Source organism: Nannospalax galili, unplaced genomic scaffold, assembly GCF_000622305.1.
Source record: "Nannospalax galili isolate Female #2095 unplaced genomic scaffold, S.galili_v1.0 scaffold98, whole genome shotgun sequence".
Taxonomy (NCBI): domain Eukaryota; kingdom Metazoa; phylum Chordata; class Mammalia; order Rodentia; family Spalacidae; genus Nannospalax; species Nannospalax galili.
In genome coordinates this window covers 970,685-996,239 of record NW_008342013.1, presented here as the reverse complement: position 1 = coordinate 996,239, position 25,555 = coordinate 970,685, and the positions used below count along the sequence as shown (strand labels likewise).

Sequence of the window (25,555 nt, the reverse complement as noted above, 5' to 3'; positions counted from 1 at the left end):
TTCACAGGGTTATGCTTTACCTCAGGCCAGGCTGAACCAGTCCCTGAGGGCAGCAAAGTCCAAGAACTGGGCTATAACCTTTCAGCACAATTATCATTGGTTTTGAACTGCAACTTTCATTCAGTCCTGGCTGGGTTATCCACAGCAGACAAGAGATGGGATGAGGGGAGGGCAATGACCTTTCTCAGACCTTGGCACGAGAGTATGGTAAGAGTGAGAACTTCCCATGATGACAGCATTAATGGGGCAGAGTAGTTCACATTACCATGTTGCTCCCTCTTGTCTTAATAATGCCTTCCAGGCTTGCCCTCCAGAGGGAAGTTTGGGGTTCTTCCTCCAAGAGCCTCCCTAGCCTCCTGCAAACTGTGGCTAGGGAGCACCTGGATGATGGAGAGTGTGTAGAGCATTAACTCTCAGGTATCTGTCCAGCCCTGTTCTTGTTAGGAAGTGTTCTGAGCTTACCCAGTCATCATCCTCATTGTAAAGCATGCCGAACTGAGGTAAAGAGAGAGCTCTGGCATTCAAAACTGTGGATGCATACCAGACGGCTCCCAGTGGGCTAGCCCCGCGCCCCACTTTCATTTTCTTCACAGCTCGCTCATTGGCTACGGCGTATTTGTTCATTCTCTGTCTCTGCCCTTTCTCTGCTCCCCCTCGATCTTTCTCTTAAAGATGGTAGAATTTAAGCTTCAAGCACAACACCCTTGTCAAACTGGTCCACAATTAATCTCTAGTACCAGTAGTCACTTAATACATGTTTATTGAATTAATGATTGAATTAGTTAACCAACCAACCAATCATATAGCATAAAAGATGTATTTAAGTAGTAATCAAACAGGTTCAAAATGCAGATGGATCTCAATTTACAATGATTTGATGATGGTTTATTTTAGCTTTATGATGGTGTAAATGTGTAGCCACAAAACTATTGTTTTTCACTTTCAGTACAGTAGTTCATAAATTACATAAAATATACTGCATTTTATTATAGAACGGCTTTGTGTTTGATGGTTTTACAACTGTAGGCTAGTATCAATGTTCTGATCTCTATGGCAGGCAGGGCTAAGTTCTGATGTTGATGTTCTATAGGTTAGGTGTGTTAAGTGCATTTTCAGCTTACAATGGACTATATGTTAGGTAGCTTTTTGTCACCCTGACAAAGTATCTAAGAAAAGCAGCTGATAGAAAAAAAAGAGTTTTCTCTTGAGCTCAGAGTTTCAGTCCATGACTGGCTGGTTCCGTTGTTATGGGGCTGTAATATGACCAAACAGTATGGATGGAAGCATGTGGAGTTGGAGGCTGCCTGCCTCAGGGTGGCCAGAAAGCAGAAAGACAGAAGAGGGGCCCCAAACAGGGTGCACCCTTCAAAGGCTGGCCCTAAAAGACCCACTTCCTCCACTGGCCCCCACCTTCCAGTTTCCACCTCAGTAGTCTACTCAATTATGCATTCATCAATGTGTAAGCCATTGATAAGGTCTGAGCCCTCACAACTTGATGATTGGCTCTACCATCTTGGGACCAAACCTTCAACCACAATTTTTGGAGACACTTTATGTCAAAATTAGTACATACAGACTTTATTCTTATAAATTCCATTGTAAGTTGATAGCCCTTATAATGGACTTATCTTGTAACTCAAGGCACCTGTAATCCATAACAGACTTCTGTTCACTTGCACCCCCTCAAAGATCCAACTTTGTTGTATCCCCCGGGTCTATCCCACCCGCCTCCAAAAAATGAAGAAGGAAATAAAGGAAGGGAAAAAAAAAACAGGCAGGAAGGAGAAATGCAAAGAGAAATAAGGGAGCTAATATGGACAGAAACACCAGAGCCATCTAGAGGGAGCCCCATTCAGAGCAAACCATCAGCCACTTTTTGAAGGCCTCCAGGGTGCTTCAGGAAGCCTGCATTACTTTGAAGCCAGAAAACTCAAGGAACTGTAGCTTTTGATCATCACCTTATTCCAGGCTGGCTTACAGGTCTGGGGAGGACATTCAGGTGCTCTGAAATACAGCGATAATCAAGAGAAAGAGGGAGTCTTAAATTGAGGATGGAGAGTAATATAGTCAGGTTAATGGAAGCACTAGCAATATTAAATGAAATTGCTCTACCACTTCTTCATAAGACGGCACTGGGGAGCCTACTCTTTGCATAAGCAGAGATGGTCCTGGGATTTCATGGGAGGCTGGAAGGGTGGGGGAATCAGTCATGCAGCAACATTACAGTTCACGGGAGCCCAGATCACAACCCCTCGGCGCACCTGCCGCATATTTACTCAGGCCCACGCAGGAACCAGGCAAATTTGGGCAGGATTTCAAGGGAGTCTGGAGCCAGGGGAGCTTGCTTTAGTCCAATTAAATGCAGCAGTATCAGGTGGAAAGTAATTCTGAGTATTCACCATTATAGGGAGTTTTGTATTTAAACCCCTCAACGGACCTTCTTTTAATGAAGAACTAAACTGCGGGGTCTGGTGGTGGGCAAGAGGAATTGCTCTAACTCACAGAGCTGGAATTCTCCCCAAGGAAGACAGATAAGTGCTAGCAAAGTTTCCTGAGAGATATTTCTTTGACTCCTGGATGCACTTGCACCATGGATATGTATATATGTCCCTTTCATTTTGTAGAAAGGATGCAGAAACTAAGCCCCAGGCACCAAGAACCTTCTTTGCATACTCATAGGTAGACCAGCATGCTTAAATCTTTGGGGTCTTCTTTCTGCTTCCTGCCTTTGTTTCTTCCTTTCCCTGTGCTGGTCCTCTGAGGCTGAGGAAGTGGAGGGAGCAGAGATGAGCTAATAGGGTTGCTGAAAATCAAGAGTCTTATATAACTGTCTCAGGGATAAACAAGCTCACAATGTAAGTAATAAATGAAAGAGGAGGAGGGTGCAATTCACAAGTTCAAACAGCACAGGGAGCAGCTGCCCTTAAACTAGTAGGTATGCACTGAAGACTTGGGTCACACCAAGCACTGTTTGCATCCAAAGGGACCGGCAAAGTGGGGCAAAACAAAGAATCATAAAACAGGATGTTGGCCTAAGATGTCAATGCCCTGAAGATATCTGTAGAGCAAAAGAGGTAAGGCATGAGCACTTGAAAGGAAATAACCATGCATAATTCAACTACATGGACAGCACCCAGACCCGTATTTCAGGCCTGTTTCTTTCTTGCCTGCAATAGTGCTTCAGGAGGGTTTGAGCATGCCATATAGCATAAGAGCCCCAGGACGTCCCAGCAGAGACCACCAAGGGGGACCATAAGGGCAGTAGTCCCCAGCACCCAAGTATGTTTGCTCAACTTTTATTACACTGTGCACCAATGATTCTAAAAATAATATCAATGGTAAAAACAAACTACCCCCAACATCTCCCCCCAGTATTTCATTGGTCAGTGTTAAGCAATCCTGGCAGTTAACTTGAGTTTTAATTTTATCCACATGCAAACTTCATGTTAGTTAGCATTCTATCACTGTGACAAAGCGTTTGAGACAGAGCAACAGAACAGTCATATTTAGGCTCAAGGTTTCAGAGGTGTCTGTCCACGGTTGCTTGGCAACCCCTGTGACAGCATACTACATCACAGCAGAAGCAAGTGGCAGCCAGGAAGCAATGAGAGAAGGTGTAGGGTTTCCAATCCCCCTCCAAGGGCATGCCCCATGATCTAACTTCCTTCTACTACGCCTCATCTCCCCAAAGTTCCACCACCACCCAAAGGTGCCACAGCTGGCCACCAGACATTTAGTACAAGAGCCTCTTGGGGAACAGTTCATAGGGAAACTATAGTATGTATACATTTACATTGTTGACTAACCTTTGTATCCTAGGAGGAAGCTGATATATAAATGTATACCTATATAGCTTTTGATACAGATGGACAGGATATTCATGTCCCTTGTGGAGCTAAAGAATGCTGGAGTTTATTTGCGGAACAGTTCATCTTCAAAGCCTGCAACAGAACTGATCCCTGCATTTTTTATTTTTATTTTTTTGGTTTTTTTGAGACAGTGTCTCCCTGTAGCCCCAGCTGGCCTGGAACTCACTTTGTAGACCAGGCTGGCCTTGAACTCACAGAGATCCATCTGCCTCTGCCTCTCAAGTGCTGGGATTAAAGGCATGTGCCACCAGATCCCTGCATTTTTAACAATAGATTTTTTTAAACAATAGTATGTGACTAAAAGAATAAAGAAACAAAACTTGGGTTATGTCAGTTTTTTGTTTTATGTGACCTCTGGCAGCTTTTATTTGTTTTGGAAATTCAAGACAGTGAGATAGAGTGCAAACTGTGAGATATGTTTTTGTTAAATAAGTATAAATTTTAGTGCATGCGTGAAATATTTTGCTGACTGAATAGCATCTTTAAAGCTGAGATTTCCTCTTTGTTAGTTTTAAGACAAAATAACAAAATAGAAATAATTGTTACCGAATAGTACATAATGATTAGTAAAAATTAATGTGGTAGGGGGAAGAGAGAGAAAAGGAGAGAGAGAGAGAGAGAGAGAGAGAGAGAGAGAGAGAGAGACCTAGTCTATGTTTAAAATATGCTAAGATACCTGGTTTTAGGGAATTTCAGAACTTACTCTGGAAGAATTAGGGCCAGACTCATACTTGGTAGAGTTGGCCCATTTTCATACGTAAGGCAGCTCTAGCCATAACCTCCCTATCACCTTCCCTGTTTTCTAATGCTTTCTACTCTGAGCTGCTTATAATTCCAATGTTGCATAGTCCAAAAAATAGAGTTGACTACTTTCTTTTAGCTCTGTTACTCCTCTTTCTTTCCTTCCTTTTTTCTTTCTTTCCTTCCTTCCTTCCTTCTTTCTCTCTTTTTTTGAACCATAGCTTAGTCCTTTGAAACCTTCATATTTAGTTTATCTTATAAAAACTCATGTGCTGAAGCCTTGGTCCTCAGGGTGATGATGTAAAGAATGTGGTGTGGATCCTTTAAGAGGTAGAACCTAGAGGGAGGTGATTAGTTCATTGAAGGTTCTGTCCCCAGAAGAGATTAAGATAGTTCTTGTGGGACCTTGGTTAGTTCCTTGAGAATGAATTGTTATAAAGAGTAAGCTTGACTGTTTCCTTCTCTTTTGTCATATAATCTCTCATCCCAATATTTTGATTCCATCTACCATGAGACCTTTGCCAGAGTTGAGCATGTTCTTGACCTTCGAGAACTGTGGGTTAAATAAACCTCTTATTGTTAGCCACCACTCAGCTGCAGGTATTCTAATATAACAATGGCAAATGCACTAAGAAACATACCTAGAAGGGAAAATGAACTAAGAAAGGGTTCTCTTGGAAAGAATGGAGATCTTGAAGAACTCATCCTCTCCTCCCTCTCAATTAGAAACTGATCAGAAATGATCGTTTAAGAAGGCCATTTACTACAGGCTGAAAAATATGAATCATGACCAGGGGATTTATCAGAAGTATTAAAAGAAGACATGTGGGACTGATTTCCAAAGTAGGAAAGCATTATTTCCCTGGAACCTATCCAGGGAAAACATAGAACTGGGAATTTCAGCATTTTGCAAGAAAATGGAGCAAAGCTTAATCAAGAAAGGCTCAGGGACAGCGGGATGATGAGAGGTTAATGGGTAACATGGCGTGTTTATGAGAAACTGGGCTCGCCAAGCAAACTCCACCTCAAGACTTCAGTTTCAGGGCTGGCAAATGAGGTGGCTTCAGACCACTTCATAGATCTTCATTTTGGTGATGGATTTGATGTGAAGACTGGAACAGGGAATCAGAAAGTGACTAAAAGATCCACAAAAATGTGGCACTGCCTCAAACCCAGACAGGAGGTTTCCAGCAATACACCAAAAGGATCTCTCTCTTTCTCTGGGCTGAGTTGTTTTGTTGTTTTGGAAAGAGAATAAAATGGCAGGGTACTGGATATGAGTATCTGAGTTTATAGCCAATCCATGTGACAGAGAACTGGAGGGACTCACAGAGGCTGTAAGCAATACAAGCCACACTCGGCACACCTAGGCAGATGGGATGTGAACTGGACCAGAGCTGACATGGAGAAGCAGAGCCCTTGGAGCCCAGCTGGCAGAGTGCCACCCTTTCAGACTCTGACAGGGAAGAGCATTCAGAACAGACTCCCAAGACATAAGAGCCTGGCAAAACATCGTAGGTTGTTAAACTAGAAAAAGAGAAGCCTCGGGGACAATGCAGTATCTTCTTCATGCATCTAAAGGGCTCATTGGCGGCAAAAGACAGTTGTGGACTGAACTGTGGCACTCTCAGCCTTATACTGAAACCCTAACTTCCCAGTCCCTCAGAATATGACCTTCTATGTCTTGGATTTTGTGACTAGCGCTGCAGCAAGCATGGAAGTGTAGATGTGTCTTTGGATCCCGATTTCCACTGGACAGAATTAGAAAATACAAGGTGTTAGTGGAGGAAATATTTCAAGACCCTAACCAGCAAAACATGAAGAATGGTGATGCATTAAAGATCTATCGGTATGATATGGCCTCAAAACAGGCTGCAAAATAGGAACATTGTCTGTAGAAGTAAAAAACCTGCAGTTTCAGGTCAAGATATTTCCTGTTCTGCCTCCAAAGATGTGTGCCCTCGGTCTCTCTGCATGACTTCACTGTGGGACGTCACTCGGCTCAAAGTCAGGGCCATGACAAGGGAACAAGCAGTGTTAGGCACTTGGTGGTAAGGGAAAACAACTATTCTTATCAGAAATTATTTTCCCCAGAGCTAAAACGTAAAACTTAATTTGCATGCATATATGCACATCATACCCCCCTACAGAGACTCAGAAAGAGAAAGAGAGAAATCACAATTTTGAAAGAAATTTACCTGTTATAGATTTCATACTATAATGACCTTTCCTATACAAATGTAAAGCTATGTTTTTTAATATATTGTTTTACTTAGTCTTCCATCACTGTGATCAAAACTTGAGAAAATCAACTTAAAAAGGGAAGGATTTATTAGGGCTCATTCAGGGGTTTTGGTCCATGGTCCCTTGGCCAGGTAGCTTTGGGCCTGTGATGACACAATGCATCTCAGTGGAGGGAAATCCATTGCAGAAGACAACTGCTCATCTCACAGTAGCTGGGAAGAGAGACAAGAAGGGACAGAGGTTCTAATGTCCTCCTCAAGGGCACACCCTTCAAGGGCACACCCTCAGTGCTCAACTTCTTCCCAATAGGCCATACCTCTTAGAGCTTCCACCACCTCCCAGAGTGCCACAGGCTGGCAACCAAACCTTCAGCACATGGCCTTTGGGAGACATTCACGATCCAAAACATAGCACATTGTTAGTAATAAGAAATGATGGGTTGTGACTTTATCCCATGTATACTCAAGCAGAATGGTGGGTTTTAGTCTTTTTAAGTCAGCTCATTTGAAAGGACTACAGGCTCTGTGAAGTTTGAGACCTTGGCTTTGAATAAACTTCTATTACCCATCTGAAAAATGGGACCTGCTTCACCTCCTTCATCAAATCAGGGAGACGGCTTCATGGGACTGACCTGGTCAGGAGTGTTAGGCTGGCAGTGCATGTGTGTCCTCCCTCACATCCATGTAACTTTGGCATGGTGACTGTAGATTGTAGGTGTCCATCCTCCTCAGAACGTAATGTAAATGTTCTTAACACCAGGAGAAGCAAGAGTCAATTTATCCTGATAGAGCCAGTCAAAATGAGGAATAATGTGTGAAATTAAGGTGGATAAAATTTTAAGAAAAGGAAAACTTGTGTTCGGCAGGATCTTTTAGGTAATGAAGTGGTTGCTAAAGAGACTTGAAACGGCACCAAAAGGAGCACTGAAATGGCCTGCACCTCTGCCCACTACAAGGTTGGTGCTTAAGCCTGCACGCAAGCCCCTCTTAGCCTGCAAAACTTCTTTTTCTTTAATTTTATCCTTTTCCCAAGGATGCTTCTTGCTCTGAACTGTTCTTTATCTGATCTTTATCTCCAGTCAGATCCTGCTATGGTTTAAATTGCCCCGCATTTATCACATCCAATGATAGAGCAGTGTCTTACAGAGGCACCCACCATCTTCCTCCTCAGATCACCCTCAGTACCTTCCTGTCATCCTGTACCTGGTTTGCAGCAGGTCCTCCACAGCCTTGGCCTGATTCCTCTATGTGGCACCAGCCTCTTCATTAGGCATACTAGAGCTGGCTAATGTCAGAGCTGGCCGATGCATCAGAATGCAGGGCATGCCTTAGGCTCCTGGGAGGTTGCACATTCCGCATGAAATATGAAGGCAGCAGCCAGCCCTGGAGAGACCCAGGGAGAGTTTAGTGGGATAGAAGCAAAGGTGGCTCCTGAGGAGGGGGTTCTGTGTTTTCAGACAGATGAAGTAGGCCCCCATCATATGTTTTAAAGGTACCTTTTGTGTGGGAGAGAGGGAAGCAGGGAGGGACACCTGGTTTGTGTATCCTTATCCTCCGCAGCTCCTGACACTGGTGCATTCTTTCTGCATATACTCACAGGCTATCTGTGATTATGGTGATGTGCCCTTTTGAGATAGGCAGCGAGCTCCCTCTCCCACTGTGCTCATCACTGATTCTTGAGTTTCTCTTTGGGGACAACCTGAAATCACAGGAACTGTCTATGTGGATTTTGGAGTACCTGATAGTCAGAAGCATAATAAAAAGTAATGATTGCCCAGCAAACCCTCGGGATGTTTGTTGCATACCTCCTTGGGCTTGCAGAGGTTAAGCATACTTAACAAGGGGTGGCCCCAGGTGGCTCTGAGCCTGTCCTCAGCTCTCCAGAATCTTCCAGTATTTTTGTTGTTGCTGTTCAAGACTCTGTGAAGACATTGTGAGGTTGGGGGGGGTGGATCCCTCCCTCCCCCCGCAATCACCAAGAGCCTGTTGTGCATCTTGGACATGTTATGGAGAGATGTTCTGTGCATATTATCCCTTACACAATGTCCTATGTGGAGTATACAGATCTCTACTCTAGCCACTCTACCCATGAAGCAGAGAGATAGCAGCATTTATCTTTATATAACCAAAGTATAACATAGCAATAAGTACTCAATAAAAGCTGAATAAATTATATTTGGTAAGACTTCCTTCACAACTCAGCACATGTATGTCATTAAAAAGCATGGATACTAGTCCCTCCTAATATAGAAAATTATAAAGGCCATTATCCTCATATATCTGCATGTATACCCACATGTATATTCACCTTAAACAGACTCTCAGGTTATGATCTCCGTGGCTTCCTTGGTAGTCACTAACAACTCAAAGCAGTGACACCATTCTGACTTCTGGGATGGGAAGTCTTGCTTACCCCTACCTGTGACAGAAACCATCTGTATGCCTTGCTTGTCAGACAGATGCGAGTTTCTTAGGGGAATTCCAGAGTCTTCCTGAGGACACATTTGTTGACAGGGTTTTCTACTGACTGTGTGCTTCCAGGAGACACTTTCCATGGGGTGTCAAAGCTATCCTGCTTGTTGAGACAAGGTAAGATGATCTATATGCTTATCTTACACATGGGAATCTTTAGCAAATATAATTCTATTTGATGGCTTTCTGAAGCCAAGAAAGGTTTGCTTCAGCTGGGCCTGGTAGAGCATGTCTAGCACTCAGGAGGCAGAGACAGTCAGATCTCTGTGAGATTGAGGCCAGCCTAGTCTACCTAGCCAGTTCCTTGTCAGCTAGAACTATAAGGGACACCCTGCATTGAGAGAGAGAGAGAGAGAGAGAGAGAGAGAGAGAGAGAGAGAGGGAGGGAGAGGCTTCCTTGTGGAATGAGAAGAGACTATGCTTCTGTTTGGTTCCCAATATAGCAGGATTCAACTAAACTGAAATGTTGTCTTCTCACAAGACTGGAAGCTCTAGGGAGCAGGTCACTATGTGCCCCCATTCATCAGTGTGTCTTAGTGGCCTGAACATTTCCTAGCCCAGAGTAAGCACTCACCTAACATCTGGTTGACAACTGCAAAGGGAAGTGTAACACTTTAGCCAGGTAAAGGTCCAGGGTATGTCAATTAGAGTTTTCTTTAGATTTGGTGTTCAGATGTTGAAAGAGACAAGTTCAACTTCTGCCAGCTACTAAGTTGGTGTTAGAAATTTATTAGAAGGAAAGGAAAGGGGGGTTGAGGGAGAGGGAGAGAGACTAGACTCCAGACTTTTAGACTTTTGTATATTCAGCTCTAGCTGGAGATATAACCAAAAATGTCTTGGCTATATGAACCAATAAATTCCTTATTTATTTGTTTATTTCAGTTAATATAGAAGTGAGGTTTCTACCACTTAAAACCAAAAGTGGTCTGACTGGCATATTCTTTCTTACTATCCCTATCTGCTTTGAAAGTTCATTACATAATGCTAACTGCTGTTCCTCTCTTAACATTTGGTGCAAGTAGATCTTCTAAATGTCTCATTTTCATATAATTCGCATCCATCCAGCCCATCTCTCCTGCTTGCTTCAAGTAGAATTGTGTTTAAACCACATACTCAGGACGGATGTATTGTGCGAACTCACAGATCTAGAGAATTTTATAGTCTCCCTGGCGACAGACTCTGCAACCCTAGAACACACAGTGCCACCTCAACAGCGCACATCCGTGTTACAACAGGCCTTGCTGAGGACGCCTGGTTCTGACTCAGCTCTCAATTGTTCTTTTTTAAGAATGGAGCTAGATATCTAGAAGGCCAGTGTATGGAGGATAGGCAAGGGAAGAAGACAGACATTCCTTAGGCAAACTTTGCCCATGGTTTTATATATCCCTGGCTGTTAAGTCCAGACTCTAAGGCTCAAAATAGGTCAGCTGTCACTTGCTCACAGGCTGAGATACTTAAGTGACAGAGCAGGTTTGTCTGAACTGAGTGTGCATGAGTTTTCTCTTTCTCCTGAGTTGCTTCCTGGGGCATATTCTGATGTATCATGCAGACCACACAAGGTCTAACTGTATTTATTCCTACTTCATGCTAACATGAAGAGGGAATTTATAGACTATCCCTTCCACGGTGTGAAAAAATTGCTTGACATAGGGATGAACAGAAACAAGAGAAGTCTGGAGTCTAGTGTCCTTCCTCTGTGGCCCACCCAGCCTCTGGGGTTGAGAGTACAGCCTGGGAAGGCGTTCTGTTCCCAAACAAGTAGGATGCCTCTGGCTGGGTGACAGCCATCGACCCACCTCATTTTTGTTCTGCAGGTGTTGGAAAGAGGATGTGGCCATTCTTAACTCTCAACAGGGAAGGGTGGAAAATGCTGCACTGTGCATGCATGAGGGTGAACATGAGCATGTGTGTATGTGTGGTCCTTGGAGCAAAGGGCCGGGCAGGGACCAGCCTGCAAAAAAAAAAAAAAAAAAAAAAAAAAAAAAAAAAAAAAAAAAAATTCAAGAAACTGAAACATTTTCCACCGAGAAATAGAATTACTGCCCATGGAATTCTTACCCAGCCCTAGAAGAGAGCAGCAACCCCTCCTTTTCATTAGTTAAACAAAGAGGGTTATTTTTCAAATGAAAACTTTTAGCGTGGAAAACAATCTAATTCCCAGGGCTTTGTTGAGAAGTGAGATTCTCAGTGCTCCAATAAACATGTCTATGTGGACATGCAGCTACAGAGGGCAGTGCTGGTACCCTGATCAAATGATAGGGCAGGCCAGGCCAATGGAGGTGGGAGTGGGCACAGGACTTAGCTTCAGGCCTCTCAAAACAATCCCAGGTAGAAAGGCCAGTGGAGGGAATGAACCACGGCCTGGGAAGGGTTCAATTGTTGTGCAAGGGGAAAAAATGTGAAAATACAAAGATTTTCTGTAAGTCCATTAAATGATCCTCTTTCTTCCTCCAAGGCAAGGAGCTCCTTCTGGTTGGACCTAATGATCTGTGAACTGAAGCCCTGCTTGGTTCAGTAGGGTGTGCTCTGCCTTATTGAACTCCTGCCTTCAAGAGTTCTCCCAAACAAAACCCAGCTTCTATTCACAGACCCATCAGGCAATGTCATGGTTTTCTCTTGGCGTCCTGTTCACAAAAGTCACTTTTGTCTGTTTTTACAGCCAGCAAAAAGATAAAGGCAGGTTGTCAGGGATTCTAAGCCATCCCTTAGCAGCGTGTGTCTCAGCTCTCTGGGCCTCCACTTGCCCACCTATGAAGGGGAAGAGCAGTGGTATCTACAGTGCAGCTGCCATGAAGATGAGACAAGACAGTGCTTACAAAGTGCTCAGCAACCGTTCGGAAGGAAGAGCGCAATTAAATTGTGGTGCTTATGAAGTTAAATGAACCTGGCATATGTTCATAGGCTGAAACTTTTAAAATTATTAAATACCATTCTTTGAGGAGGTTTCTACTTTCCCCACTTCACTTGTCGAGATCATGTTGTTTAAAAAAATAAAAAGAAGGTCCAAAACAGCCGCTCTTCAAGTCAGAGCTTCCTTCTCTAATCAGTCTGCGAATGTTTCGGGGAGTGCTCTATTTAACTTGGCTGGCCCCTGGTTTTGCCGTGAGTAATGCATTGGGCTTAATTTCAAACTCCACACAGCCAAGATCACTGGATACTTGAGCTTCCCCAAGCTGAGTTGATACAGCTGCTCTGCCCCTGGTCACTGGTGAGTTGTCCCTGAGGACTCCAAAGGGTCTTAACACAAACAGGTCAGTGTGCATGGGCCAAGGCAACAGTCAAGGACGTGGATTCCACAGAGAAGCACTCATGGCCGACAGGACTGGGCGACCTGCGGAGCCGAAAGAGGAGCCGGGGTTGCTGAGACAGAGACAGGAGTCGGGGTTGCTGAGACAGAGAGAGGATGGCCAGACGGTGTGGAGAGAGAGGCCTTCATGGGGTCTGAGGAGAGTACTGTTGTCTGAAGAATCCTTGCTCTTACCGAGGGAGTGCAGAAGTCCAGAAGACTAGGTCCTGAATGTGACATGAGCACAATTACAAACAAAGGGTGCTACAGCTCTGCAAGTGAGGATTTCTGAGACCAATTAGATCAGAAAACAGATACTTGGTTTTAAAAGAATTGAGTATGGCTTTCTTTTAAACACGGGCTTCATTACAAATAAAACTGTGTAAACTAAATTCAATTTAGACATTTTTCCCCCAGAAACGTAGCTCTCGTATGAAACAAGGCTTGCGGGAGGCACTTGAGAACAGTCTGTGAAACGAAGGACAATGTGAGTGGGCAAAAAGGAGCCCAGTGTTAATTCTGAGCCCGACATAACCTCACTGACAGGCAGGCTGGCTCACAGGTCCAGGAGGCTAATGGCTACGAGTGCTTGCTTTCCAGCTAGGAAATGTCTCTTTGGCTTCTGAGGTAGCAACACTCTTACCTTAAAAGGTTTGGATTGATGATCTGGGCCTAATAAAAGCGGATTCTCAAGTCTGTTGGGAAAACCAATCATTTCAAAAGTGAAAGATAATGAAGAATGTTCTAGAAGCAATATGATTATGAGTATACATTATAAATGATGATTACAATTAATCACTCTGGCCTTCATAGTCTCCCAACCTTATAACTTACTAGGGGTAGAGTCATTTCTTCTACCTTCTTCTGAAAGAAAAAATTAGTCTCCAACTATACATCTTTGCTTTTAGTCTGATTTGAGGTAGTTTTCACATTGTGACTGAATTCTCCATCTCTAAAAGATAGGCATATCATGGGGGGTTGAGAGAGTATATGAAGTCAGGGGACTTCAGAATATATTTGGCCCCTGAATTATAGGTGTCTAAGCAGCTCATTTGTCATTTCAATATGGTCACAGCACTGAAACAGATAATATTGTCATAAATATAAAATTCCCAAAAGCTGAATATTAGCCAATCGAATATACAGACACATTTAAAGGATCAACTGCCATGATTTTATTTCAAGCTACTTTTATTTCAGAAATGCAAGGTTGGTTTAGCACTTAAAAGTCAGTATAATTCATCACAGTAACAAAATAAAGAAGAAATATCATGATCATCTTAAAAGATGAATAAAAATAATTTGATAAAACTTACTACTTATTCATGATTAAAAATCAATTGTAGCTTGGTGTGGTTGCCCATGCCTTTTAATCCAGAATTTCAGAGTCAGAGGCAGGCAGATCTCTGTGAGACTGAGGCCAAGTTGGTCTACGTAGCAAGTTTCAGGCCAACGGGGACTACAAGGAGACCCTGTCTCAAAAAGATGCCCCCCAAAATCAATTGTATACTCATGACAATATTAAAAAACAGCACCTTAAGTTTGATATTTTAATAGCATTTTAAAAATAAGTGCTTCAATAGAAATAAATTCAGCAAAATTCACCTACCTAGTGTGTAAAAATGTAAAACATTACAGAGAATATTTTGAAAGGATATACTATACAAATTGGACTGAAAAAAAAAGTATTGTAAAAAGGCTGATGCTTCCCAAACTGACCTATTACCTGTGTGTAAAACTCATAAAAATCCTGGCACGTTTCTCTCTCTCTCTCTCTCTCTCTCTCTCTCTCTCTCCTCTCTCTCTCTCTCTTCTTTCCCTTCTCTTCCTCGCTCCTTGCCTTTTCTTTTTTCACTTGTGAAAATTGGTAAGCTAATTCTACAATTTATATGGAATTACAAAGGATCAAAAATGGTCTAGACATGGGCCGGGTATGGAAGTGCATGCCTTTAATCCTAACACTCTGGGGACAGAGACAGGAGAATCTGTGAAATCTAGGCCAGCCTGGGGCTACAGGGAGACCCTGTCTCAAACAAAACTAACAAACAAACAAAAAACAGAACAACAACAAGAACAAAAAAATAGTCCAGACAAAATTTAAGAAGAAAAAAGTTGTAAGTTCAAAGGTAAATATAAAGTAACACACTTAAGGCACTGTGATATTGGTCTAAACAGAGACAAATAGACCCAATGAACAGATTTAAAAATCTATAAACAGCTGTAGATAAAGTACCTGATTTATAACAGGGGCATCATTGAAGGCAGTATGTAAAGAACTGTCTTTTAAGTAAATGGTTCAGCTTTTCATATTTTTAAAATATTTTATTTATTATTTTTATTTTTGTGTATGAGTCATATTGCTTGCATGTGGGTAGGTGCACCCGTGTCATGCAATGCCTGACGGAGGTCCAGAAGAGGGCATTAAATTCCCCTGGAACTGGAGTTAAGGATGGTTCTTAGCTGCCATGAGGGTGCTGGGAATTGAACCTGGGTCCTCTGCAAGAGCAGTCAGTGCTCTTAACCGCTGAGCCATCTCTCCAGCCCCAGCTATTCATATTTTTAAAGATTACTTTGGCCCTACCTTACACCATTCAAAAAACTCAATTACAGATACATTTGAGACCTAAGTGTAAGAAATATAATAATAAAGCTTGTAAAATATGATGTAGAAGAATAGCCTCATGACTTAGGGTAGGTAAATCTAAACAAGATGTAAAACTCACTAACCATAAAATGAAAGACTAATAAATTAGTCTTCTAGAAATTAGGAACTCCTCCATGAAAAGAGAAAAGAAAAAAACACAGTGATACGATTAAGAAAATCAAAAGGCAAGTTATAGAGTAGGAGAGGGTGTTTTGCAAACTATATAAAAAATCATATCTGAAGTTGTGGTGATGGTTCAGCAGATAAGGTGCTTGCTGCACAAGCATGAGGACTCGAGTTGGGATCCCCAAGACCCCACACAGAAATCCAGGTGGGCATGGTGGCCCACTTGTAATCCAGGCGTACTAGGGTAGAGACAGGGAATCCCCAGAGTATGCTGACTACCTAGATTAGCTGAAACTGGGAGCTCTGGAAAGAGACCTGCCTAAAATATAAGGTGGAGCAAAATTGAGGAAGACACCCAATGTCAACTTTAGGCCTCCATACATACACATGTACCTGCACATACACATGCACTCATACACATACATGTATGTATATACAACATACTCTCATATGTATCTAAAAACCTTTATATCTGCAATATTTAAAGATTTTAAAAATATTTTATTTATTATTTTTATTTTTTATGTATGTGTGTAAGTGTACCTGTGGCATGCAATGCCCACAGAGGTCAGAAGAAGACATCATATTCCCTTGGAACTGGAGTGACAGACAGTTGTTAGCTACCATGTGGGTGCTGAGAACCAAACCTTGGACCTCTGCAAGAGCAGTCAGTGCTTTTAACCACAGAGCTGTCTCTCCAGTCCCTTAAAGATTTTTTTTTATATGAAACAACAGTATATAATGCATTAATAGTGGACAAAATAACTGAATAGTCTCTTCACAAAAGAAAATATCTAAATTGATACAAACTTTGGAAAAGATGCAAATTGGGCATTCTAAACGTCAGTCATAGTTCAGTACTGAGCACTTTCAGAATGTAGATTAGAATTGACAATGCCCAGAAATGATATGAACGAGAAGCAATAGGGATCTGTGAGCGTGAGGGTCAAGGTCACCAGGTTACATCTGAAAAATAAGGTGGTATCTACTGAAACTAACCTATGTGAACCATATGACCCAACCATTCTCTGTCCAGAGAAGTACATAAGGACACCAAAAGATACATCCAAGAATGTCCATAGCAGTGGCATTTTGATTAGCAAAAGACTGGAAACCATACAACTTTCTAGGGACACTACAATGGCAAAAGTTATGCTATTGACACAATGGAATACCCTACCACCTGCTGCCTATCATACATAAGAATCATAAATACAATATTAAAGAAATGGAGGAAAAATAGTGTATGCCTCTACGTGGCCTTGAGAAACAGGGGCAATGGGTCCATGCTCGTGGATGGGTGAAGAGGGGTTGCTCTTGGAGAATGGGGGCAGTGGGAACAGGTTGGGGTGAGGCCAGATCAGAAGGGTGGTGACATGAGTGGTGAGTGGTCCACTCTGAAAGTTCGTCAAACTAAACAAAGCTGCAAAGCGTGAAGTTTGCCAATAGCACGATGGCAAAGCCCTTGGACCCGAGGACTTGTGCAAATTTACCTGGAGCTGCATGTTCACCTTTGCAGGATGCCTTGAATTGCAGTCCTGGGGATGTCTGCACTCAGTTTCCACATCTGTCTGTTGACATGGCTCTCCCAGTCTCTCATTCTAACCCTTCTGCTTTCATTCTAAACCCGACATGTTGGTCCCAATCCTTCCTCTGGTTGCTTTGCCCTTAGAATTAATTCTCCTGTGCAACTTCCATTTCAACATTTCACTAAAGAAACTCTGGCATTAGGCTAGCTCTATTTTTTCTGAAAATATTTTACTAATGGCCTGACTCTTTTGTTTAGAATTTCACTCCTTTGTTTAATCTTTTGCCGTATAATGAAATTTCCATTATTACTGATAATTCATCATTACTATTAGATGATTTGGTTTGCCATCGTTATTTCCCTCCCCAACCGACAACTTAAAAGTTCTCTTCTCTGCTTTTCTGCTGAATGTGGTGAGGGCAAAGGGTGTGGAATAAGTTCTTTCTTGTTCTTCACCCTCTAGCTCAAGTGAAGAACCAGATGATCTGGCATGCAATGCAAGGTAGAAGAAAGAAGATTCAAAAATAACTAAAGTAAGTGCTTCTCAGTTGCCCAAAGTGCTTTAACAGATTACTTTCCTTGAAGATTTAGCTAAGGGGCCATCTGACCTGTGTCCTCTTACAGAACCATTTGGCCTTACTTTTATTTTCTTATTTTTCAAAATAAATCCTCTATCCTTCAATTGGAGACACTGAAGAAACCAGGGAGTTTGTATTTTTTTTTCTTTTTTTTTGTCCATACAAAGGTTTTGGCCAGGAATTTTTCAAACACTGGAATAAATTTTTAATTTGGACTTTGATATCCAGACAAGCCCAGCTCAAGTTCTCTTGGGTCTCCTTCCCAAAGACCAGACATCAAACAGACACTGTTCACTGTCTTAACAGAAGCAGCAGAAAGGCACCACATCAGCCACAGCCAAACCGCTGCGCATCCTGCCTGCCTGCACTGGACCCTGCTTGCTACCCCGCCCTCGCCAAGGCTTTCACTCTGTAGACCTGAAGCAGGGTTCTTCCGCCAAGAATGAATGAGCATGCAACCATGGGCAGGCAGTGCTGGGGACGCTGTGAGTCTGCCTGGAGAACCTGCCTGGAGCATTCTCAACAACACACAGAATCACAAAGAGGAAACAGCAAACAAGCACTATGGCATTTGGCTTCATTGTTTCCTTCCAGTTTTGATGCTGTCCTTTGCAACTGGGATTGTAGAAGACGCACATATGTTTATTATAGATGAGACCCCAGAGACCCTTTGGCTTAACTCTTGGTTTAACTTCTTGAAACTCCACTGGTAAAATAGAGAACAGGAAATAGAAAAAAAGAAACTGATTTTCTGTGGCAAGAACAGAAGTGGTTCATTTCCTTTTGGAGACTTAGATAGGAGACTACAAGGAACTGAAACTTAGTGCCCAGCGTCCCTCGGAAAAGTGACCGCCCTCACCCTGGGGCTGTTACCAATCATTTTCTGTTAATCGTCACCTGAAATAACCAGTCATAGGAACAGTGTAGAATGTCATTTGGGGCATGTCTAGCACACTCATGTCCCATAATGAAATACAAATGATTTCACTGCAATACTGGCAGGATTCTCAGAATAAATCATTTCCATTCTCACCATTTCAAGTCACATAATGTAACTGCCCTGAGCAGATTGGGGGAGTTAACTATTTTGGTCACCCAAGGTCTAGGCCAATTCCCCTAGTTACCTATGAGGATAAATTGCAGTTCTGACCTAATTTATGGCTCTTCCCTAAGACTGAGGGGCAACTACTTGCCATGTGCCAGAAGAGTCTAGAAAGTAAAGGTGACAAGCATACTTTTGAAGTCTTTCCAAGAATCTCTACCTCCTTCCTGTGGACTTGACTCTGAAGTAGCCTCTTGCAAACCCAGGTGCTCATGTGCCTTACTAATGCTGGTTTAACCAAGCTTTTCCACCAAACTGAATACTGATCAAAGCTACTATGGTTCTAGTATTTGTACGCTTCCCAAATTCATGTTGAAAGTCAATCCTAATAGTACTAAGAGGTGGAGTCTCGGGGATTAGCTATGAAGGCTTCAACTTTGAGAGTGTAGTTAGTGCAATAAGAAAGGGCTTGAAGGACTGAGTTCACATCAACATCCCTTTCCTCCCGTCTACCATATCATGACTCACCAAAGTCACTATCATTTAAGGAGAGTCAGCTCTCACTTGGTATCAGTGCTTGTGCCTTCACTTTGGACCTCAGAGCCTCTAGAACTGTAAAAATAAAGTCCTACTTCTAAATAACGAAGCCCAAGCTATTTTGTCATATGAGTCTAAATGGACTAAGATGAGACCCAGTTGTGGTATCTGCATTTCCCCTACCTTCTCCCAAGTTTTTCTCTTATTGTATTGCAACAAATAAGGCTTAAAGCCTCTCTTACATTTCTGAAGGGGACAAGTTCCATTATACACGCCACACTTTTGAGAGTTACTATACCCTCTGACCCATTTGAGCTAATCACCTTGTTCTACTGACCTCCTCAGCCTTTGGCCATGCCTTTCTATCCTATTTTCTATCTCCAATAGGCTGAGAAGCTCTGGGAAGAGAGACTTGGTGCCTTCCATCTCTGTGTCTCCACCATCTTCGGGAGTTGGCGTGGAACAGATATCTGAGGCAGCAAGTGAGGAGAAATATAGGTCTGGTGGTTCAGTTCCCTGGATCTACTTGAAAGCTGGCCACAGAATAAGAACTTCAGGGGAGCTTCTTGGAAAGGCTTTATGCCAGGATGGAAACATAAGAATGACGGCACCGTGAGCAGGGTCATGGTGGCTGGGCAGCCCCTCCTTCCCTAAAACCTGCTAGGGTTGTGTGATGCTCATACTCAGTCTTAGGTTTGACTCTTGTTACCAGGTGGCCTTCTTGCAGGCTCCCCTTGGTCCCCTGTGTCCAGGCTCCCTTTGGTCTACTCAGCATCATTCCACGATGGCAAATGATCATTCCAAAAGGGACAGATCTCACTGTTTTATTGTAAAGTATCAGATGCTCCCTCCCAGAACACCTCAGCCTTCAAGGTTCTCTGCCACTGCCTCTCCAGACCCTGTAGACCTCAGGCCATCCCTTTATTGCATCTTGTTTAGCATACTTTGTCTTTCAGCACATCTGTGCTGGTGGCTATTCTGCAGTTCCAGAACCAGTTGCAATATTATTTCAAGAAACTTGGCTAAAGGACCACAGACCAGCTGATTTTTCTCATACTTTGTACTCCCTCCTTACTAGAGTACCGCATCTGGACCACATCCTCACCCATCTCTTAACTCCTCATCCATTCCATTCCAATGTATTTTCAGTGTCCACTACCAGGCGTTAAGCCCACACCCCATAGTGAGAAGCTGGCTTTCCGTCACAACCCTGCAGTCCCCACCGGAGACCAGGAGTTTCCTCCTCTTGGCTGCTGCATTTATTTCTACCCTCAGGAAAAATAAAAGATGACTTGTCCAGATAGGCACGAGCCTTAATAATTGGGCTGCTGCCACCAGGGCCCTTCTCTGTGATGGTTTCAAGTAAATGGTGTTTCAGGCTGGTTTAAAAAAGGGAGCTGTGATCAGAATAGAAAGAGGGTTCCTCCTTCCTTATCCAGTGTCCCCTGAGAACTAAGTGGGTAATCCCAGTGGGACAATTGTGTGTCCCATTGTTGAATAAAGAAGAAAAGAAACAAATAGGGAAACAGAGGCAGGGAGGGAGACGAAACCCCAGTTGAGGACAATGCCCTATCCAGGGCCATGAGACAGTAGCTGGGTTGAGAAAGGGTCATGATTTAGACACAGGGGCTGTGCCCCACTTCCCTTCTAGGCAAGAGGCCAGCCTTATACATGGTTGGTTGGCCCTGTGGAGAAGGAATCCTTGGACGTGAGCCTGTGGCTTAGAGCTCACTCCTAGTGGGTGACAAAAATGAATTGGTTATTTGTTTTATGGTAATGACCTCCATGAGGCTACAAACTCTCGAGTTGCAGTCCGCAAGCCACGCGGCAGGCCTTCCTCTGGGTGTGAGAGGATTTCCTTGGTTTGGTGGGACTCATTTGTTTTTTAAGTGAGCCTATTTATTTTGTCATCCTTTAATGTTATGATTTTTTTTTTCAGACTCATGAGGAAGATACATAATGCTAGGCCGAATCTGCAGTTTCCTATTTTGTCAGCTGCTTGTGTTGATTAAAAGTTCAATAAAGATCCTGTGATAAAACAGCACTATGTTCAAAGGATCTTGTTAAGTTTTTAAAAGTCTAAGTTTGGCAGAAAAGATGTAGCATATAGGCTTGCTACCTTGATATATTCCCCTTCTTCCAAGATAGAAAGGGAGAGGACTAGAAAGAAAAACCCAGCAATTTCTGGAAACTGAGAGATCCTTAGCACACATTTAACCAAGTCCCAAATAATGAGTAAGGTTCAGTTTCAGTGAGAGAGGATTGTTTATCAGGCTGGTGTCAAATGTTTGATCCAATGGCCTGCTCCTCCTACAGCTCTGACTGACAGGCTCTCTGCAAGATGTCAGCCTAACTCCAAGAGAGAGGAGAGGAGGGCAGGAAGCAAGTGAGGTCACAGAGCTCCAGGAATTCCACACCCACTGATTCACCAAACTCACCCAAGACACCATTCTAGCAAGATTCCACTGAACTGCCAGGAACCCATTGCCTTGAAGACCAGGGATCACTCAAGGATCCCTTGAGAGGTGTCAGCTGTGCCCACCTGCTCCCCCTCCACCATTCCCTCCAGACAGCTGGTTCCTGGCAGCCGCCAGTCTCTCAACTCTTACTTTAAAGTAGGCCTACAAATGGCTGTTCGTGAATATCAGGCTAGCCAAAGTCGCTGACTTTATGCAAAGCAGGCAAGTGCAGTCAAAACACTTACAGCAATCAATTCAAGTTGTTGGGTAAAGTTTTTTCCATGTCCCATACATTATTGAACAGTTAATTTCGTCTTTGTGCCTGCAAGACATTCCAGCTCTCAGATGACAGCTTTATCCATTAAGGAGCACGCGGTGACAGCCTTACAGTGAGAGCCTTGCCAGCCCAGCCTGCAGGGAGGCGTGCCTGCATCACCGAGAAATCCTGGGACACATCAACATCTTAATCAATATGCGAGAGTCAATTACCGGGTACCGGGGAAGTGAGAGTTTAAGCAAGAGCTGATGATGAGGTTCACGTGAAAATGGGCTTGATCAATAAACAGCTAAATCTCACACATGCCTTCGTAGTGTTCCTCCCACAACATCCAGTCCCCAGCAGAAGGCCCACCATGCCCTCTTCCAGCATCTTTTCCAACCCACCAACCACCTATTCTACTGGAGCTTGCTTGGTTCATTTCCTTGATGAGTGTATTGGGAATGGAGAAAGCAGGGTTTGGGGAACAATCAAAACCAAATGTGTTGTTGGATACATAAGCTGGTCCTTCAGATAGACCACCTGGAGGAGGCACGTCCGAGAGGAGCATTTGGCCCAACTTCCCCATGCACTAGCATACGCCTTACATCTTCGTAATGGCATCCTCATCTCTACCACTTAGAGAAGCATTCTCTGATTCCCTGGACAAAAGCCGATGGTTTCAGCAAGTGCCGGGTTGATGCCTGTGTCTGATTTCAAGACAAATGACTGCAAGATTGTTTTTCTCATGAGATTATCTGATTCACAACAACCTGGCATTATTACTGAACAACCTTTAAGGGGATTTCCACATCCCTGGCTTCTGCTTATGATTGAAAATATTATCGTCCTTGTAGTCCAGGTGGTCCCCTTGTTCTCTAGCTCTGTGATCTCTCAAGCCCTCTTTATCGTTGCCCTGTCGCAACCTGCTTGCTGAATTTGGCCCGTATAGGAAGCGTTGAAAAGGAAGCACAAGTATTTTACTGTGCAGGTAATTGTCACTAAAGATTTGGCACCAGACCCACAAGGATTCTGAATGGAGAGTTCTTATCACATCCTTATCAGCACACCTTTGGAAACTCCCTACTGCTCTCTCAAATGGCCACACTTGGAGCACATCAAGTTGTTGCCTCCAGTTATCACCTTAGCAGTTCTACAACATTGCTCTCATCCCCAAGAATCATCATGCAAGCCCCTAAGAGAGTTGAGGGTTGCTACATTACAGTTAGTTGTCTACACCTTCTTCCATCTCTTCCTAACTGTTCTTCAGGGATTTGATAGTATTAAGAACACACACACAATATACAATAAGAAATGATTAAAAACCACCAAAGGAATAGGAAAATAGAAAGACTGAAAGAAAAAGACAAGACCTTGCTTTTCTCTGAGTAAGGAACATTGCCAGGGAGCTTTCTGGGGACAGAGGTGGAATTCTGGGTGTAGAAATACTGGAAGCCTGGAGAATGGGCACCACTGGGGATGTTTCTAGTGGGGTGGAGATCAAGATGGGCATTGTTGGCTCTGAGAAGGGGACACAGGGTAGGGAGAACAGACCAGGCTTGTTCATGATGACTTGAGGTGACCATAAAGGAGGCCCAGCAAGGTAAAAAAGGAGATTAAGACTAGAAGGAAAAGGACTGATCTTGGCCTTGATGCTGGTAGTCCAGAAAGCTGAGGGAGTTTACAGAAGAAGAATTTATCTTTGATCTAATTCATTCACGAGGGTGTTTAGGCAGTGATTGGCATGTTTGTAAGGGACAAGAGTGAAGTTCCAAGCTGGAGTGAACTGCCTCTGAGCCTACGGTCGGCTGCCACCCATGTGTAGCAGCCTTTAGAGAGGTGCGTTGTCGACACCATTTCCTAAGTGTGGAAATTGCAAGCCGAGAGTAAACTGACTTCATTAGGATCACCCAACATGCAATTTGGGAACTATAGTTCTAACTGGACCCTAAAGGCTGAGTGCTGAATGGAATAACACCACTTCCTTTTCTGTAATTGATGATGAACATGAGCCTGGAGCGGTCTGAAGTAAGTCTATGTTGCTGGTGTGGGTCTATCTGAGCCTGAGGTATATGAAATCCCATCTGATAATGAGAATGCAAAGCTGCTCTGTGTCTCCTCCACTGACTACAAGCTCTTTGGAGCTGAAGGAAAGACATTCATGGCAACACCACCATTATTTAAGGGAGTACCATATGCCACACTCTATACTGAAAGTCTGTATTACTCGTCTCAATCACTGGAAAGTCCCCATCTTCTAGCTAAGAAAGTGAGCAGAGTGGAATTAAATGTCTAAGTCCACACACTAATAAGTTGAGAAGATTCACATCCAAGTCTCCTTATCCTTAGTTCTTGATCCCCTTAAACTCTTGGCTGGAGTGAAGTCTGAGGACTTAAAGGGAAAAGGTGTTTTAAGGCAATTTCCCTTTTATAAGATGCAAATGTAGAAACACAAATTTCATCCAGGGGTATAATGTTGTTCATCCACATACTTTTGAATTTATTAAGATCTACTCTGTGCCAAACAGTGGTAGACAAGGCACACTTGGTCATCTGGAAGAACACAACCGCTGGGCAGGCTGGTGGTCAGGAGTATCCCAAAAGAAAAGACCAAGAACACAATGGGGCAATAGTCTAGTTTGTGGGGAGAGAGCAAGCTCATGGAGGAAGGCATATAGAAATGCTGTTCTTGCTGCTGGAAGTCCTCGCTGTATCCTCACTTTGGCACAGAGTCCCTTCTCTCTGGGGACCTACAGATAAAGAGTCTTGATGTCCACATGAAATAGTGAGACATTTCTTAGGATGAAAAGTCACAGAGTGGAGAGCTTATATGTGTGCACTACAGCAAAGAACATACAGTTTCTAATATGAGACTCATCTTCTAGAGCTTCATAGTCCAAGTGCCTCCTTGGGTTGATCACCCATTTCTGAGCTTGTCTTTGGCCTATAAAATGGGAATAGTGATAATTATATATACTTCATGGAATTTTGATGAGGACCCCATTTGACTATGAACTCAGATGAACCAATGCACTCATGAAGATTTCAATTAATAGAGCTAATGTAATTAATGAATGTCTACTATTATTGATGTTAAGAAAAATAAGGGTTTGACAATGAAGTACTTCACATGTGGGTGATAGGGAAATTGGGCACACTGCCTAAAATACGGACTTTTGTAAGGAAAGGGTTTGTTTGGAGACACGCTAACTAAATGAAATGAAGTCATCATGTTTAAATGTCCCATATGCAGGAGGGCATGTGGAATTGAAGTCCTAAAGTCAGGCCAGCATGGAGCATAGAAACTGTTCTAGAAATCATGGCTGATGTTGTAAGATTAGATGAGAAACTCTGGAAAGAGAATTTTTAAAAAGACAGAGTTTGATTCAGGCCGCTACATTGTTTCAGAAGCAGAACCCAAAAGGCACATTCATGGTTCTTACAAAAGGGTGTTGTGGCTCTCAGGCTGCCTTAGCCAGTCGAGTGGCATCTCAGCAGCCTGGGCCAAAGGAAGGCTGCCATGTGGGCCAAATCTTAGGGGCTACTCACAGGAAATATGGAAAGTTCCCGTGGCTACTCACTGAAAATCCTCACCCCAGTTATATCCCATTCCTTCTGAGACATCCCCGTGTCCCTCAGGTTATGACAGAAATATTTTGTGACGTACAGAGGGTTGAGATATCATAAAACTAACTGGAAATGCATTTTTCTGAAAGGTAAAGGATGCGGTTTCTACTTGTAAAAGTATGAAACTCTAGATTGAGCAAAGAAATG

General features: G+C 43.1%; 1 long non-coding RNA gene across 2 annotated transcripts; it reads left to right on the top strand.

Moving 5' to 3' along the window:
* Positions 1-7,717: 7,717 nt before the first annotated feature.
* On the top strand, positions 7,718-19,886 carry LOC115071191. 2 transcript variants are annotated; one of them, XR_003850298.1, is made up of 3 exons: positions 7,718-7,809; positions 17,373-17,442; positions 19,454-19,886. It is a non-coding gene; the product is annotated as an uncharacterized LOC115071191 (long non-coding RNA). The 2 variants fall into 2 exon arrangements; XR_003850299.1 differs by lacking the exon at positions 19,454-19,886 and adding an exon at positions 17,794-18,973.
* The last annotated feature ends 5,669 nt before the right edge of the window (positions 19,887-25,555 follow it).